Source organism: Mirounga leonina, unplaced genomic scaffold (genome assembly GCF_011800145.1).
Source record: "Mirounga leonina isolate KUSES-001 unplaced genomic scaffold, KU_Mleo_1.0 Mir_82, whole genome shotgun sequence".
Lineage (NCBI taxonomy): Eukaryota > Metazoa > Chordata > Mammalia > Carnivora > Phocidae > Mirounga > Mirounga leonina.
The window spans coordinates 40,838,051-40,852,578 of NW_023270825.1; the positions used below are offsets into that span (position 1 = coordinate 40,838,051).

At 39.5% G+C, this 14,528-nt stretch overlaps 1 protein-coding gene across 1 annotated transcript in view; it reads left to right on the top strand.

Moving 5' to 3' along the window:
* The window catches only part of ARMH4 (armadillo like helical domain containing 4), a 228,843-nt gene that overhangs the window by 76,618 nt on the left and 137,697 nt on the right, over positions 1-14,528 (top strand). The window lies entirely within an intron of this gene.

The following is a 14,528-nucleotide window of genomic DNA, read 5'->3' on the forward strand; positions in this document are numbered from 1 at the left end:
CCGGGGGTTTCTGTTTACTCTAAAACTGAGAACCTGTGTAATCCGAGAAAAGTGAGTAAATCTTTCTGTGCCAGTATGGACACACAATCGGGATTATATAACATGGACGGTTTACCAGTGTATCATTTCACTGCTCTACTTTTCTTCTGCTGAAGTTGCCCATGGATACGGGAGTTTGTGGGATAAGTTGCTGCCTTGTCTCTATAACTATAGGAAGAGGAATGACCTGTTCATCCCCAGTGTGTCTTCCTTACTTGTGTGGATAAGGTCTTTCCGTAATAAGAGTTAAGGCTGTACAATGCAAGAGGTTAGAGAATGTAATTCACTGTAGAATTTATTGATCAGTGATCTTCCTGAAAGCAAATTGCCAGAAGTAAGAGGATGAAGTTGGAATTGTGATAAGGAACGAAGCTTTAAAAAGAGTGGAAAAGGATGAAGCATTTTGCTTCACAGGGTTAGAGTGAATAGGACCCTTCACTCAGGTTCCAGTTCTGTTTCTTCTGCCACCTTCTGTCAAGTTTCTAATACTTCTGCTTATCCATTTTCTGTAAACTTCACTGCTACTTCACAAGGTATTTGTGAGGATCAATTGAAATTATATTTATGAAACAATTTTGAAACTAGGAACTTTTATCACCCATCCTGTGTTTTCCATGAGTGTTCACCAACTGTCTTAATTTCCTAGAGATGCCATAACAGAGTACTATAAACTGGGTGGCTTAAAACAGGAGAAATTTATTCTCACAGTTCTGGAAGCTGGAAGTCCTGGATTAAGACCATGGCAAAGTCATGCTCTCTCTGAAAGTTCTTGGAGAGGATGCTTCCTTGCCTCTTGCTAGCTTCTGGTGGTTGCAAACAGTCCTTGGTGTTCCTTGGTTCCTAGGTGTATCACAGCAATCTCTGTCTCTGTGGCCATCTGGCCTTCTTCCCTGCATTTCTGTGTCTTCATGTAACGGGCTCTTCCCCGTGTTTTCATATCATTTTCCTTCTGTGCATCTCTCTGTGTCCAAATTTCCCTCTTATAGGAATACCAGTCATTGGATTAAGGCCCTAATCCTAACCCAATTTAACTTGGTTATATCTGCAAAAACCCTAATTCCAAATAAGGTTTCCGGTTGACAAGAATTTTGGGGGGGATACTATTCAGCCCAGCACACCAGCTAAATGTTAGTGTTCTCCATGGTTCTGCCCTTACACCTCTTCTTACTGTATACCGTTTTCCTTTGACAATCTTCTCCACTCCCATACAGACAGCTAGACTCATGTTTGTTGAGTTCTATTTGCTAGCTCTTTGCCCTCACAATAACTTTACGTGTTAAGTATTATTATCTCCATTTTACAAATGAGGATACTAAGGACAAGAGAGGTTAAATAATGTGCCCAAGGCCTCTCAGCTGGAGTGGCAGAGCAGGAATTCAAACTCAGTCTGACTCCAGAGCCAAAACTACACTGCATAATTATAAAGTAGTTATATCTTAATTCAAATAATTATAATTTATCATAGAATTTTGAAATCTTAGTATATGAAGTAACCTAAGAAGTTTTCAAATCTAAAGTCCAACCTAATACAAGACTTTCCTGTCCATCTGTGATGAGAGTTTTCTCCCCAGATGTTTCCGTTGATGAACAGAGGGCTCATAACTAGTTGGGATTTACAAGGTACTGAACATGCATTTGGAAATACAACTAGGGGTTTAAAAAAGAGCAAAATGCTATTAGGATAATCATTTTAAAGAAACCAACTCGGGGTGCCTGGGTGGAGCAGTCGGTTAAGCTTTCGACTCTTGGTTTCATCTCAGGTCCTGATCTCAGGATCTTGAGATCAAGCCCTGCCTCGGGCTCCATGCTCAGCATGGAGTCTGCTTAAGACTTCCTCTCCCTCTGCCCCGCCTCTAAAATAAAAATAAATGAATAAATCTTTAAAAATAAAGAAAGAAGCTGAACTTTTCCAGCAGCTTGGTATAATGGACCAGAGTCAAGTCCTAGCTCTGTTAGCTGACTGACCTCGGGAAACTCCATTAACCTCTGGTCCTCAGTTTCCTCATTTGTAAAATGAGGAAGATGTACAAGCAATAATAATCAAAACTAGGTTGAACTGGGATCTGTATCCCTTGAGCCCACACTCCATAGTCTCCCCTGCTCTCCCAGCTTCTTTTTCCTAAGCCCAGCATTCCTATTCTTCTGACCGTTCCTCATTTTTGTAGTTTTCAGGCCACTTATGAGCCCATTTACCCACTTCTGGAATTTTCCTATTTTGTTAATGTGCCCATAAATTATACAACACCCAAGATATGTCTGAAGAGTTCATAGCATAACAGAGCTCAACTGTCTTTCTCCAACTGCTGTGCTTTATTAATTTGTAACAGTGGGTTTCTGTGTTTTATTTCCAGTCATGCCATACTGTTGATTCAGTTGTCTCTCACCTTGGAAATAAAAACCTAATGTGTACTGAAATTTGGAGCTTTATACCTCTTTATGTTAAATTTGATTTGGCTAGTTTTGGTCCATCTTTCCAGTCTTTCCATATGATTAAAAAACAAAAATCCAGGTCTTTTTGAATCAAGAGTCTGGCATTAAACATATTAAATAGAGTGTCACCCCCAAGTTTGAGAAGCATGCTTTCAAGTTTTTCACTCCTTTATTTATTGAGGGCATATTATATGCTAGATCCAGAAACTACAAGAATAGGAAACAATGGTCTCTATTCACAGACTATACAGGGGAGATGGATATATAAAGTAGTAAGTACTAGTCTGGAAATATATAGAAAGTATTAAAGGAGAACAGAGGAAGGGAACCAATCAATTGCCTATGGAATGGTTGGAACTGCTGCAGGGAGGTATCCATTCATCCATTCTTGAATTCAAGCTGATGCTCTGTTAGGCACTGGAAGTACAAACATAAAACAAAATTCCTAGCTTCAGGAGCTTATAGTCACACTTACAGACAAACTTTTAAAACTTGGTAAAAGCTAATGCTTGGATGAGCATGGTGCTTTAAAGGCAGAGACCAAGGAACAACTTGAAATTTTTCAGGGAAGGTGGGACACACTACATGAACTCTCTAGAAGCCTAGAGGCAGTTTTCCGGTTGAGCTACAGAAAGGGCATTTCAGGCTGAGACAACTGCATGTGGCAAGAGTTTATAAGAAATTTGGTAAGGCTAGAGGGGTAGCTGTCAATTGGCAAGAAGTGGTGGGTCCAAATCATTAAGCCCCTTACGGATATGCAGGAGAGTTTGGACCTTATGCCATAATTATTAGTCACCATTCGAAATATGTTAAGCAAGGGAAAGACAATATATTTGTGTTCAGTTTGATCAATTTGTGTTCACTTCTTACCCCACCCCACCCCCGCCCTGAGGGGAGGGGGAGGGGCAGATGGAGAGAGAGAATCCTCAAGCTGACTCCCTGCTGAGCAGGGAGCCTGATGATGCAGGGCTAGATCCCAGGACCCCGAGATCATGACCTGAGCCCAAATCATGAATTGGACGCTCAACCAATTCAGCCCCCAGGTGACCCTGTGTTCACTTCTTTTAAACTGGCATAGACCAGCGTGAAATGGAGCGGATTGAAATTGGTGGTGAGAAACCAATTTGCAAGCTATTGCGAGTCCATGAGAGAAATGATGACCATTAATTAGCAAATAATATATATATGCAACAAATTACCTTTAAAATGTTCCCCATATGGGAGAAGACAGAATTTGTATTTAATAACAATAAAATTGCAATAAGGCACTGATTACAATTTAGAACTGTTTTTTCAGACACTGTGTTTGAAAACATGGTCAGAATGGCTTTATAGTTCCAATTGTATTAGTGCCTCCAAATAAATTAGTTTTTTCTAATGTACAAGACTTAATAGAATTGCAACTGTCATAAGGCAGCTTTATTTTTCAATTCTTTCTGCAGGTTATGTCACCAAAATGAAGATAATAACTAGCTCTTGAACTCATATTGATAAACTGTTCACTCTTAGTCATAAAAGTCCTCTTCAAAGCTAACAATTACTTAGTTCAGGAATAATTTTGGGTCCAGAGTGGCTGGGAAGGTGACCCTAATCTTAGGTTTTTGAATGCACTGTAAAAGTTCTTCAGTGTTTGATCGATGAAGAAGTTTTCATCAGAACCAATGACTCAAGTAGTTGCCTTTGTAGCTAGCAATCTGGAAGTCTCCTAGCCCCTTCTCATTCAATCTTTTCCTATCCTAATCAGTTGCAAAGTTCTATAGTATAGTATAAACCTTATCTTTTCCATTCCTACTTTGTGATCAGGATTATAACAATACCTGCTTAATTGTTCTGTCTGCCCTCTCCACAGTCCATTGTCTGTACTGCAGGAGGAGCACTCTGAAGTACAAATACAGGCAGGTGCTTGAATGGCTCAGTTGGTTAAGGGTCTGCCTTCAGCTCAGGTCATGATCCCAGGGTCCTGGGAATGAGCCCTGCATCAGGAGCCTGCTTCTCCCTCTCCTTCTGGCCCTCCTCCCACTCTTTCTCCCCCACACTTTCTCTCTCTCTCTCTCAAATAAATAAATAAAATCTTTACAGAAATAAAATGCAGGGGCGCCTGAGTGGCTCAGTCGTTAAGTGTCTGCCTTCGGCTCAGGTCATGATCCCAGGGTCCTGGAATCGAGCCCCGCATCGGGCTCCCTGCTCTGCGGGAAGCCTGCCTCTCCCTCTCCCATTCCCCTGCTTGTGTTCCCTCTCTTGCTGTGTCTCTCTCTGTCAAATAAATAAAATCTTCAAAAAAAAAAGAAATAAAATGCAAATACAATCATAACACTCTGCTTCAAATCTTTCAATGACATTCTGCAGTTTTCAGATAAAGCAGTAGCTATATCAACCTACCAGTAGTTCCCCAAATATATCCTGCTGATTCACACTTCCCATGTTGTGCCTAGAAGGCCTTCCTTATCTAGCATCTTCGTTCTTCGTCTTTCCAAAACTTTGCTGAAGTATCACCTCCTCTGAAAAGCTTTTCCTGACCCCTGGTCTCTCAGTCTATTTAGATCTTCTTTATCTGGGCCTCCATGGCTTTCTGTGCACATTGCAGCGCGTGAAAATATTTTTGTGTTTAGCTTACAGTTGTATCCCTAGTGCCTAACAGAGCATCTGGCATATAGTAGGTTCTGGATAAATAATTAATAAGTAACTAACACTTATTACTGTAATCTCTTATTTACTGCGCCTTTACCCTGAGAGCAGGGATTTTGTAGACCAGCACCTAGTTAGAACTGAGTATGGAGTAGGCTCTGGCAGTTTGGGGGGTTTTGTTTGTTTGTTTGTTTGTTCAGAGAGGGAGAGAAAGACAGGGTGGAGGGAGGGGCAGAGGGAGAGAGAGAATCTGGAGCAGACTCGGTGCTGAGTGCAGAGCCCGACCCAGGGCTCGATTCCAGGACCCTGAGATCATGACCTGAGCCAAAATCAAGAGTCGGACACTTAACTGACTGAGCCACCCAGGCATCCCAACTTTGGTAGTTTTTTGAATGGATGACAATGGTATGGAAAGATGGCCAGCTAAACTGCTCCCAGCTCACATTGTAGCCAGTTGGCAAGGCACATATGAAATTGCTCTAGACTTTGTATGTAGCTATCCATCTGTGTGATTAACCACATACTCCTTTTGAAGCTGACCTCTCAACGAATATTTCCTGCCACGTTTCATGAATGCTCATGACACATTGTAATAAAACTTCAAAAAATGAACCAGAGCTCACAATGAGCTGGAATTATGGTATGTGTCCTCTTTTGGGAAAGAGAAGTAGTTCACTAGAGAATAGTTATCAGGAACCGTGTTAAGGTCAGAACATATTTGGGCTGATTTATCACACTCTTCATTTTTGCAGAGCTACATAATGAAAATTTATTGCTAACTATAAGGTATGGCAAGATCTTGAGCTATCAATCACAGAATCCATTACTCACAAATATTTAAACTTATAAAGGCAGAGAAAATGGACTAAAATATTTAATAAAGATTTTAATAAACCATACATTGAGCATAAATCTATGTGTTTGTTGAACTAGCATCCTATTTCATTAATATTCTACTATAAATTATTTCATGCTGAGCCTACACATGGTAGAACAAAAATGGAAGTTTTCTCGTTTCCTCACATTCTTACCTCAAGCCAGGGTCAGTGTTGGAATAGAGCCTAATTTGGAGTTTTTTGTATTGTGTTAAAATGAGAGAATGAAGCTTTTTTTTTTAAGTATTTTTTTCTGTTAGTTTCAAACAGAAAAGTTTAAGATTTTATTCTGAGAAGATAGAATACATAGGAATGGCTGGATATAGACCTGATTAAAAAAAAGAAAAAAAGGTTTACAATACAATGACTTAAGAGTGTCTATTTGTGGGGCGCCTGGGTGGCTCAGTCCGTTAAGCATCTGCCTTCGGCTCAGGTCATGATCCCAGAGTCCTGGGATTGAGCCCCACGTGCGGGCTCCCTGCTCAGCGGGGAGTCTGCTTCTCCCTCTCCCACTCCCCTTGTTTGTGTTCCCTCTCTCGCTGTGTCTCTCTCTGTCAAATAAATAAATAAAATCTTAAAAAAAAAAAGTGTATTTGTTACAGTTATACTACTCTAAGTATTTGTTTACATTCAAGGCAGTGATGGAAGGAACATTATTCCTTAGGTAACTGATCTATGCATAATAGCTTTATGGTTTTGTTGAAGCATCAGTAAGAAATAATCTGATGAAAAAAGCTATTTGGGGGGGAAACTTTTGATAAGTTACACATATTTATTATAGAAAATTCCTCTTTTATTAACAATAGCTATGATTTTTTGATTATCCACTCCATGCAGGCACAGTGCTAAATCCATTATCTCATTTTATCCTCACAAATCCTCATTAGTCAACAAATGAAAAATAATTCTTGCTCAGAGAGGTGAAGTAACTTGTATACGTTCATACCACTTGTATGTGATAAGACCTGGAATTGCTTTTTCTATTGCCCCCACTGCATTTTGAGAAAGATGACAGCCAAATTATAAATGTGGACATCAGGCATGCCTGAAGGGAAAAAAATCCAGAGCCAAAACATTTAAATAAATGTGACAAGATGCCTCTAAAATTAAACAGTGCATTGAAGGGTGTGATTTGTTCAGCTACAGAGAAACTATTCCCAGACAGTCTAGATGATGTCTCTAATCAATATGCTTGGCGAGCGAAAGATATTCCATTTTTTGAAAAAGCTCCCACACATTTTAGCTGAAAATAGTTAGTCATTTCATAACCAAAGAGGGAGAGTAATCCTTTAACGTCCATATGGCATACGTTTTGTGAGCTTATTTTTGCATTCCCTTCAGTTTGTTAAGCCCCAGCCCGACAGGATCCCTTGGCAATGAGAAGAAACACTACCATGTGTGTTCCACGAGGACACACGCAAAGCGCCTCTTCTCCAGGTCCTTATCTGACAGAGCTTGTTTTGCCATCTGGGCTTATTGTTTGAAGTTATAAATTCAAATACCAGGAACAATGACTGGAAATTTTATATGCAGCATGTATTGTTAAAATATTCGAGATGCCATTGTGGTATGGTGGTTATGTTATTAACAAAAGAATTCTCTTGTAGAGTTGCAGGATAAAATATTTACAGATAAAATTATATGATGCCTGAGATTTGCTACAAAATAATATGAGGAGGTGCAGATTTAATTTATGGATGGGGCAGATAGGCCATGGGTTGATGGCTTTGGGGCCTGTGTAATGGCTATTTGGGTTTCTTTTTCACACTACTTTATCTACTTTTGCATATTAAAACATAAAAGTTTTTGTAGGGCGCCTGGGTGGCTCAGTTGGTTAAGTGACTGTCATCGGCTCAGGTCATGATCCCAGAGTCATGGGATCGAGCCCCGCATCGGACTCCCTGCTCCTTAGGGACCCTGCTTTTCCCTCTCCCTCTGCCTGTCGCTCCCCCTGCTGTGTGCTCTCTCTCTGTCAAATAAATAAAATCTTTAAAAAAAAAAAAACCATAAAAGTTTTTGTAAAAAACCTAAACAATACAAGATTAAATCACCTCTTGGGACATGTATTCATTTTATGATAGTTCTTACCTTCAAGGACGCCATTTAGGCTGTACATACAGTTCTCCAGGTATGTTCTGAAAGGGTCGCTGATTGTCCATGGGCATCAGTGCATATGGACAATATTTAAATCAGGATCACATTTTTATTCTCATTTTGGTGCTTGATACTTTGATGTAATTTTTCTCATTGGGTGTCCCCCAAAATAGCATCATTCTTCTCACTATTTCATGGGAGGTTTATTGTGGTGGTCATCATTGTCATTGTCATTATTTTGTAGTACTGTGGTTTTGTAGTGGCAACAATTTGGGAGTGTATGAGTACATTTTTTGTGGCGTGTGGCAGGCATATGTCTTGTCAAGGTTGTCTATGGTTTGGAAATATTTATGATGCACTGGTCTAGTGATTGGTCTAATTATAATGTCTTTGTCCTCACTAACCACCAAGAAATCACTTTATACTTTACCAAAAAAATTGGCAAAGCCTAGCTTCATACTCCTAGAGAAAATGATATGCCAGACTGTCTAAAGTTGTCAGTAGGCATATTGATAACACAGAGAGAAAATTGTCTGTCTACACTCTGTCATTCAAGGGCAAAGGTAGAAGCAAAAGCAAAGTGGCATGTCAACTATTCTTAAATTAAAAAAAAGTCAAACCAAACCAAAACAAACAAACGAAAGCAAAAGTGACATATATCCATCAACTGGTGAGTAGATAAAAAAGTGTGGTATAGTGATATAGTGGAGTATATTCAGCAATAAAAAGGAATAAACCACTGATACATGCTACAACATGGATGAACCTAATAGTCAGGACACTGAGTGAAAGAAGCCGGCCAAAAAACCCCCACATATTGTATGATTTATTTTATATGAAATATCCAGAAAAGATGAAAATATAAAAAAATAGATTAGTTATTTCCCAGGGCTGAGGTGGGACCAGGGATTAATTGTAAATAGGCATTAGGGATTTTATTGGGGTGATGAAGATATTCTAAAACTGGACTCTGGTGATGATTGCATAATTTGATAAACTTAATAAATTTACTAAAAATCATGTAAGTATATACTTAAAACTGATGAATTTTAGGTTATGTAAATTATACCTCTACTGAGGACTTGGTTTTCACTGTACATTTGACATTGCTGAACATGAGAGATGTGGTAAGTTATCAAAGCTGTTGAATGGGATGGCCTCTGGAGAAGGCTTGCTTGTCACCTCTTACAACATTACAAATGTCTGTTCTCCATCTGATTTGAAACTCCAGCACCAAGAAGTTTTGTACCAGAGATTGTGAGTGGATGGTGAATGTCTCTTAGAAATAACATCTGCGCCTGGGTGGCTCAGTCGGTTAAGCGTCTGCCTTCAGCTCAGGTCATGATCTCAGGGTCCTGGGATCGAGCTCCGCTTGGGGCTCCCTGCTCAGCTGGGATTCTGCTTCTCCTTCTCCCTCTCCACCCCTACCACCCCTCTTGTTCACTCTCTCTCTTCTCTCAAATAAATAAAGTCTTTAAAAAAAAAAAAAAGGAAAAGAAATACATCTGCATGGCTTTCTTCTTATCACAGGGGAAAAGGCTTCCCCTTTTTGATCCAAAGCTAATCCCTCCGGTTGGACTCTGGACTTCATTCCCTACTCCTCCTGGGGGGTCTTGTTTCCTCAATTACCTGCCTCATTTTCTTTCCCATCACCATCTTTCCAAAAAGGTTAGCTAAGTCTTCCTTTAACCTATCTTTTCCTCTAGCAACTACCCTATCTCTTTCCTTTCCTTTCCTTCTCAACTAACTTTATAGAAAGACTCGTCTATTTTTGTTTAATCTTCCTTACTTTCTATCATTCCATAACCCACTATAGTCTAGATTTTGCCACCTGACCAAAATTGCTCTTGCCTGACACATCAGTAATTTTGTTGGTTCCTGAATCCAATGGACACATCTCAGTTTTAAACTATATGACCTCTCTGTACGTTTTCAAACTCTTTGACTCCTCTCACTTGAAACTTCCTTTTCCTTTAGCTTCTACAATGATACCCTGTTTTGGTTTATAATATTTTATGAATATTTCTCTGGAGTCTTCTACTAGTCTGTCTACCCCTTAATATATATTATCCATCAGTTTGTCCTTGGCTCACTTCTCTTCTCACCTCTATACACTTCTCCTCGAGTTATCTCATCCTCTTCCGTGGCTTCATTGACCATGTTATATTCATGGCCACCCACCCACTCCCTAACAATCTATACCTCCAGCTTGGATCTATTCCCTGAGTTTAAAACCTACATTATCCAACTACCTACTGACTGATTCTTTGTAGTGGTTTCACAACTGTCTTAAATTCAACATGTCCAAATCTTAACTATTTACAGTTCACTGAAAAGTGGCCCTATGGCCTACATTTCTTATCATTCTGAAAGACCTCCTTCCGGGAGCCCAAACCAGAAACCTAAATAGTCCTTCTCAACTCCTCATTCCCTTTTACTTCCCATATTGAACCAGTCATGAATCCTGTGATTTCTTTTCTTGTATATCTCAGGTCTGTTACCTCCTCTCTATCCTTGCTACTACATTAGGTCACACCTTCATCACCTTTCTCGTTCACTGTCTAATTTTGCTTGTATTATAACACAACATGGTAGCCACAGAAGGATTCCGTGGGTTCTGTGCACTGCCACTTGGGACTTTATGATCAGTAAAGCCCTGAGAGGGAAATTTAGTGAATTCTGTCTCTGCAGAGTTCAGGGGTCAGATAGATGCAGGACTTGGAGAAAGCATCAAAGATGGCTTAACTAAGTTGCCCCATTGGCAGTGTAGCTCCTAGCAGAAGTATAGTGGTTATCCACATGAGTCATCAGCAGCAGTGTCTTAGGCACAAGAACAGGGAGTTCATTTAGGGACAAGAGTAAGATGCACCCTAATGAGACCCAGCACCCTATCACCTTGCAAAGAGAGTTCACCTGGCAAGAATGAAGTGCTTATTGATCTTGTTCTTCTGATAGTAGCCTCATCTCACAGAAATTAAAGTAGCTTGGTCAGAATCATGGCACCATGGATGGTAGTTGAATTTCTTGGGGCATTTGGACTGCCACATCAACCCAGTGGCCACATACAACTTCAGCCTGGGTCCTTGACTGCTCTGGGTCTCTTTCAGAATGGACAAGATCTTCAGGGCTTAGAGGGATTGCCCTGGAAAGGAGTAAAAAAAAAAATCTCAGACTCCTTGGTGGACAAGGCAAAGAGATCTCCTCCAGGGAAGTGACCTCTGTCCCTTGAGCAGCTTGAATACCAGTACCACTCCTGTCTTAGGCCTCCAGCATCCTGGTCATCACTGCCAAAGGCTTCTGTAAACTGCCCCAGCCCCCAGAGTCCTTCCCAGAGCCTCAGGGCCCAACCAGAGGCCCAGTGTCCTCATCTGCCATTTGGTGTGTTCTCTAAAAACCTAAATCACTCATCATTTCTTTCCTATGTTATTGGAACTGCTTCTTTACTAATTTTTCTGCCTTAAATATTGTCCTGTCCCTTCACATTTCTCACTTCTTTTTATTTCTTCGCACTGCTGCCCAAGAGATCTTTCTAAACCACAACCTTGATCATATCTTCTTCCTGCTTAAAACCCATAACCATTAGGATGAATTCCAGATTAGTTAGTATAGCAGACAAAATCCCTGAGGACCTGATCCCTGTTTGTCTCTCCCTGGCTTTGTCTTCCCACCATTCCAGTCTTAGAACTATGCCAACCAGGCTGAACAATGAGCAACTATGCTGTGTTTTTTCAGTTCGCTACTATGACTTTGTACACTGCTCCCTCTCCCTATCTCGACTGCCTTCAGCCTTCAGGATTTAGTCCAGACATTCCCTTCGCTGGGAAGTCTTCCCTGGCCTTTCAGGTTATACTAGGTACCCTTTCTTTGGGTTCCTTTAATCTTCGGTACTAACCTTTTATTACATTGTCTTGTAATTTTCCTTTTTCTTGTTTATCTACCTTTGGATTGCAAAATCTTTGGGTCTGAGGATAGTGTTTTAACTTTGTATTCCCAGAGTTGAACATACAAAGTATTCACTAAATGGATTTTTAAAAAATGCATCAATGATGCATAGAATAATGAAGGAAGGAAGGATATGATGAATGAATAAAATAGAGCCTGTAATTTTTTCCCCTGATTTTTAACAGAGCATAAAGACAAGCCAACCTACTTTCAGAGGAGAGGTCCAGACTTGTTGCTCTACATGACTACTGCATAGTACATAAAATGTCTACAGAGAAGGAAATTACGTGAAGGTTTAACCTAGTAAACTCAAAGAGAGCAAGTTCCCTTGATCGTTTATTTGTTCTGACCTTTAATGTGACTTTATTGTTTATAAAAACAATCAGCATCTAGTTTCAGACTTCCCAGACATAAATACTTTGATTTGGGGATTATTACTTCCTCTTGCATATGAGAAAAGGAAATCAATAAGAAAACAAACAAGAACTGGGTCATTTCAGGGGCGCCTGGCTACCTTAGTCGGTGGAGCATGTAACTCTTGATCTCTAGGGTCATAAGTTTGAGCCCAACGTTGGACGTAGAGATTACTTAAAGATAAATTAATCAATTTTTTAAAAAAGTGGATTATTTCAATGGGTATCGTGTTGAATTCAACACCTTTCTTTCTTTCTTCCTTCCTTCCTTCCTTCCTTCCTTCCTTCCTTCCTTCCTTCCTTCCTTCCTTCCTTCCTTCCTTCCTTCCTTCCTTTCTTTCTTTCTTTCTTTCTTTCTTTCTTTCTTTCTTTCATGCTACCCACTTCTTCCTGGCTGCAGTCTTTTGCATTTACCCATCAATGTACACCACTGTGCAAATATATCATTGAGCATACCATCCTGGGGTAGCACTTCTTTCCAATTACATCAGTTAATTATGATTCAGTGTTTGTTTCTAGTTTGGTAAACAGGACATGAAAAAATGTCAAACTAAAGTTGGCAGATGTTTTGCTTTTGACATAAAAAACAACTCCCCCCGCCCAAGTATAATTTGATTTTTCTGGAAAACTTCAAACATGTTTTGTAGTTTTAAACAATATTCAAGCATTTTAAGTACATACATCTTATTAAGTTTTTTTCTTGGCAAAACATTCATATTGTATAGAGGTATTTAAATTAAAATGTGCCCTTTCTCCATACACACACACACACACACACACACACGTTATTTTACACAAATGTGATCATTGGTCCTAAAAGTTTTTTTTACTTAATATACTTTTGATGTTAAACTTGTACATATATTCTCACCTCTCTTTAATAGCTATAGTTTTAACAGTTTTCCATGGATGTATTTTTTTTTTAAGAAGAGTCCTTTTGGTGACCTTTAGGTTATTTTTAGTTTTCCACTATTATCCAAAGCTACAGTGAACATCCTTGAAAAAATATATATAATCTTTGGTACTTGAGCAAGTGTATCTGTAAGATCAATTCTTAGAAGTGGAATTGCTAGGTCAAAGAATATAAATATATGTATATATCCTTCATATATATTTTTTGTGTTTTTTTTTAAGATTTTATTTATTTAACAGAGAGAGACACAGCGAGAGAGGGAACACAAGCAGGGGGAGTGGGAGAGGGAGAAGCAGGTTTCCTGCGGAGCAGGGAGCCTGATGCGGGGTTCCATCCCAGGACTCTGGGATCATGACCTGAGCCAAAGGCAGATGCTTAACAACTGAGCCACCCAGGCTTTCCTGCATTACTATTTTAATGTAACTTTCTGTAACGGTAAGTGGGGCTAAATACCTTTTCATGTGGTTATTTTAGACTGCCTACTTATGTTCTTCATCCATTATTCCATAGAGTTGATTGCCTTCTTATTAGTGGCAACACCAGAATTCCTGCACAGGAAAAGCTTAAGATAAGAAACCTTGCTGGAAAGGTTAAAGCTAAGGACCTTGCCTTGAAATTGTGATTGCACAGTACTTTACCTAAGGTTTCGAAAAAGTCAATTGTCCTTATCAAAGAATGGAGGGCAAGTAATGGAAATAGCCTCCCCATCTCCCAGTCCCTCCTTGATTTCATCACTGCTTTTATTTTTATAAGAGCTCTTTGTTTATTAAATAAATAAGTCTTTTATATTATGTTTGTTGGGAATATTTTTCCTGGTTCTTTCAACTCTATTTAGAGTAATGTTTACCCTTTAGAATTTAAATTTTTTATATGAAATATTTTATCATTTATTTATGGCTTCTGAAATAACTGTCATATTTAGAAAATACTTCCAAGATGCAAGACTATAAAATAAAAAAGTTTACCCATTTTTTTCTGGTACATTTATGTTGTCATATATTTATGTTTAAATTTCTGATCTACCTGGGGTATATTTTTGGCAAGAAAGAATACAGAGATCCAGTTTTAAAAAAGTAATTTGCTGGGGCGCCTGGGTGGCTTAGTCTTTAAGCGCTTGCCTTGGCTCAGGTCATGATGCCGGGGTCCTGGGATCGAGCCCCGCATGGAGCCCCACATCGGGCTCCCTGCTCGGTCGGA